The 4152-nt window shown below is 37.5% G+C and overlaps 1 pseudogene; it reads right to left on the minus strand.

Annotated features, from left to right (window-relative positions):
- Positions 1 to 404: 404 nt before the first annotated feature.
- Positions 405 to 1461, minus strand: LOC113918562 (annotated as a pseudogene).
- Between the last annotated feature and the right edge of the window lie 2691 nt (positions 1462 to 4152).

The following is a 4152-nucleotide window of genomic DNA, read 5'->3' on the forward strand; positions in this document are numbered from 1 at the left end:
AGATATCTTATGGTCATGGACAGGAAGACTCATTATTGTTTAGATGGTAGTTATTCTTGACTCAATCTACAGATTCAACATAATACCAATCAAAATTTCAACAAATTATTTTGTGGGTATCAACGAACTGATTCTAAAATTTATGTTAATTGGCAAAAGACCCAGAATAACCAACACGATGTTGAAGAAGAACAAAGTCAGAAGACCAACACTATCCTCTTTAAGACTTTCTATAAAGCTACAGTAATCAATATAGTGTGGTATTGGTGAAAAAGAAGACAAAGAGATCAATGAAACAGACTAGAGAGCTCAGAAATAGATCCCCAAAATATAGTCAACTGATTCCTGACAAAGGAGCAAAGGCAAAACAATGGAACAAAGATAATCTTTTTTGACAACTGATAGTGGGAGAACTTTTATTACATCCACACATAATAAAATGAATTTAGAAACAGACCTTCCCCCCCTCATAAAAGTGAATTCAAAATGAATCATAGACCTAAATATATAAAGTGCAAAGCTGTAAAAGTCCAAAAAGATAACATAGGAGAAAAATACAGGTGACATTGAGTATGGTGATGACCTTTATTTTTCATTTTTAACAAGAAGTTTATTTAAACAATGAGACACTTCACTTGAAGGGAAAACCATCTAGGATTCATTTCTTTTAAAGTAATTGATACCTACTTAAAGAGAGTTTGCCCTACATGTAACAACTATATACAAAAAATGTTATAAAATTGTCCTTGGTTTTGCAATGACAAATGAAAAACAAAAATTCTCCAATTGAACAAGGTATGCAAGGACCTTTATGCTGTTCTTTTTTTGTTAAACAGTGAGAGCAAAATAACTTACTGAGATATAAAGATAGGAGCTGAATGCCACGAATGGAGAAAGGGGGTGTTTTCACAGAATCAGTATTTTTCCCCATCTCATGTCCATTTGATGTCAATCAAAACATATCACTGGCCATTTAGTTAAAAAAATGCAATATGCTTCTGCACATACAGTTACATTATATGCAATAAAGGAATGGGGAAGGGGAAAATGAAAGAATCGAGAAAAACTACTGTAGCAGTCAGGATGTGGTGGGAGCAAATTGCAGTTTTCGAATTGAGAAGGTCCTCTTTGGTCTGGAGGGACAGAGTTTTGAAGTAGCAGGTTCCCTTTTTAGTAAACACCTCCTGTCTACTGCTGGAACACATCACATCAATTGTATCTTCATCTTCCATCTCCAACTGTGCAGAAGTGTCTGTTTCATTGGTTGGCTGTTCATCAAATCGGAATCTGATCTGCCTCATTGACAAACTGTCATTCACAATAGGCTTTCATTAGTTTACTAAGTGCCGTGGGCCTCTTCATCTTAAATGGCACTGCAGAACCATCCTGCTCCACCACCTTCAAATTAATATGATCGTTGTTCTCAGTTCTGACTCCTTCCTTGGACTTTTTATTGGCCATGGTGTGCGCCAGTCTCCTCAGCTGCCACTTCACAAAAGAAATACAAGGTCCACACTGAATGAATATACAGCAGGACCAGGAGCAGCCAAAGAGGGAGACAGCTGGTGATGTGTCTTTAGATACAACGCCAAAGGCACAATTTACTAAAAAAATAATTGATAAGCTGGTCTTTATTAAAATTAAAAACTTTTCCTCTTCATAGGACACAGTCAAGAGAATGGAAGGACTAGCCACAGACGGGGAGAAAATATTTGCAAAATACATACATGATAAAGGACTGTTACCTAACATATACAAAGAACGAGAATAAGAATATGAATAACCTAATTTTCAAAAGACCGAAGACCTGAACAAGACACCTCATCAAAGAAGATATACTAGTGACAAATAAGCACCTGTATAAACAACAATGAGCTACCACTACACGCTTATTAGAATGGCCCAAGCCCCAAATACTAACACCACCGAATGCTGGCAAGATATGGGGCAACAGGAACTCTCATTCATTTCTGGTGAGAATATAAAACTTTGGAAGACATTCTGGCAACTTCTTACAAAACTAAACATACTCTTAGCTACAATCTAGCAATTCCACTTCTTAGTATTGACCCAAAGGTGTTGAAACTTATGTCCACATAAAAACTTGCATAAGGATGATTACAGCAGCTTTGTTTACAATTGCCAGAACTTGGAGGCAAGCATGATGTCCTTGGTGAATGGAAAAACAAACTGTGGTCCATCTAGACAATGGACTGTCTTGCAGTGTTTAAAAAAAAAAAAAAAAAAAAGGAGCTATCAAACCATGAAAAAAAAAACATAGAAGAAACTTAAATGCATGCCACTAAGTAAAAGAAGCAGATCTGAAAAGGCAACATACAGTATGATTCCCACTATGTGATAATCTGGAAAAAAAACAAAATTATGAAGAAAGTAAAGGACCAGTGATTGACAGAGCTTGGGGTGGGGGAAAAAGGGATGAAGGGAGTACACAGGATTTTTAGGGTGTAAAACTATTCTATATGTACCATAATGGTAGATACATGTCATTATACATTTGTTGAAACCCATAGAATGTATAACACTGAGCGAACCCTAATGTGTAGTATGAACTTGGGGTGATAATGATGTATCAGTGTGGGTACAAATGTACCACTATGTGCAGGATGTTGATAATGAAGGAGGCTGTATGGGGGAGGAAGGCAAGGAATATATGGGAAACCTCACACCTTCTGCTCAATTTTTCTGTGAACCTAAAACTAAAGTCTATTTAAAACACACACACACACACACACACACACACACACACACACAACTATAAAGGAAGAAGTCTATTAAAAATAGAATTAAACATTTACAGAAACTGAAGTGCCTCTAAAAAATCTTGTCATCTAAAATAGTTTGAAAGCAAGTGACAATTTTCCTGCATTTTATAACTAATAATAACATAATAAAAAAAACCCACAACATATTTACTATATTGCAATACCTATAACATATAATATATACATATGTTAACAATTCAGTGCACATCTCTTAAGGACCTTTACTAAATATTTGCAAACATTATCTTCTTTGTTTCTCACTGTAGCCTTATGAGCCAAGTATTGTCTTAACTCATTTTATGTAGAGATACAGGAAAGATAAGTGAGTTACTCGAGGTCACAGAACTAGTAAATGGAAGAGACAGTGTTAACCCAAAACTGTTGCCTGCCAACCTGGCCCTCTTTTTGAAACCATGCCCCATAGGGTTAATAAGACTGAAACTAGCAGAAAGTTTAAATCTTATTTTTCAGAGAACTGCTTCTCCCTAATCAGCTATTGTGTCTTTTCAGACCCCACTAACAAATCCACTAGCTCTCTCTGCAAAAGCCTGGACTCAAGGTCAACTAATACGGTTCCAGTCTTTTAACAAGCAAGGCCTTCTTTCCTTACCCGAGATAATGAGCCTAAGACCGCATCCAGTTTATACTGGCTCTCAAAGCATAGCCCCTTCTTGTCCTAAAATAACCTCCTGATGTCAGGGGATGAACTTTGCCTCATTCTGATGATGTTAAGTCTCTACCCCAAAGTTAACACGGGATATATATTACATATGTTCATTCCATGTGCATGCTCTACCTTTCCTCATGAATATTCATAAATTTCCCTACCCTTTTCTCAATATGTATGTAATCTCAACACTTAGGATCATAAAAAAACTTGTTCTCTCCCCCTTCCGGGAGCCAAATTTGAGGCTGTCCTCCCATCTCTTTTCCTTGTTTTGGCTGCTTCTCAAATAAACTCTTGGCTTGCTGCAAATCTGATGTCTCAGTGATTAGATTTGCTGCACATTGGGCAGATGGACTTGGATTCGGTTACACTTTATTCTGGTCTTTTATTCCGTGGGGCTGAGCAGGACTTAAAACAGCCGGTATGAGAAGAAAAAAAGAAAGAAGAAGAAGGAAAAAAAAAGACTGAGTACACACAGTCCATCTGTGCCTTTAAAAGACTTTGCTTCCTGAGTTTTCCAGAAAACTGTCTGACGGGTGCTGGCTGGGCCTCTCCTGTGTGGAGGGCAGAGAACAAATCTGGTGCTGCCCAGAAGGGTCCTATCTGCCTCTTGGGTGAACAGAACTAGAAAATGCTGAAAAGGCCATTGAAAGAGTATTCTCGTAGTTCCTATCCCCCACTCGGGCCCCCACACATGTTCTC

The sequence above is a fragment of the Zalophus californianus genome, chromosome 1, assembly GCF_009762305.2.
Source record: "Zalophus californianus isolate mZalCal1 chromosome 1, mZalCal1.pri.v2, whole genome shotgun sequence".
Taxonomy (NCBI): Eukaryota; Metazoa; Chordata; class Mammalia; order Carnivora; family Otariidae; genus Zalophus; species Zalophus californianus.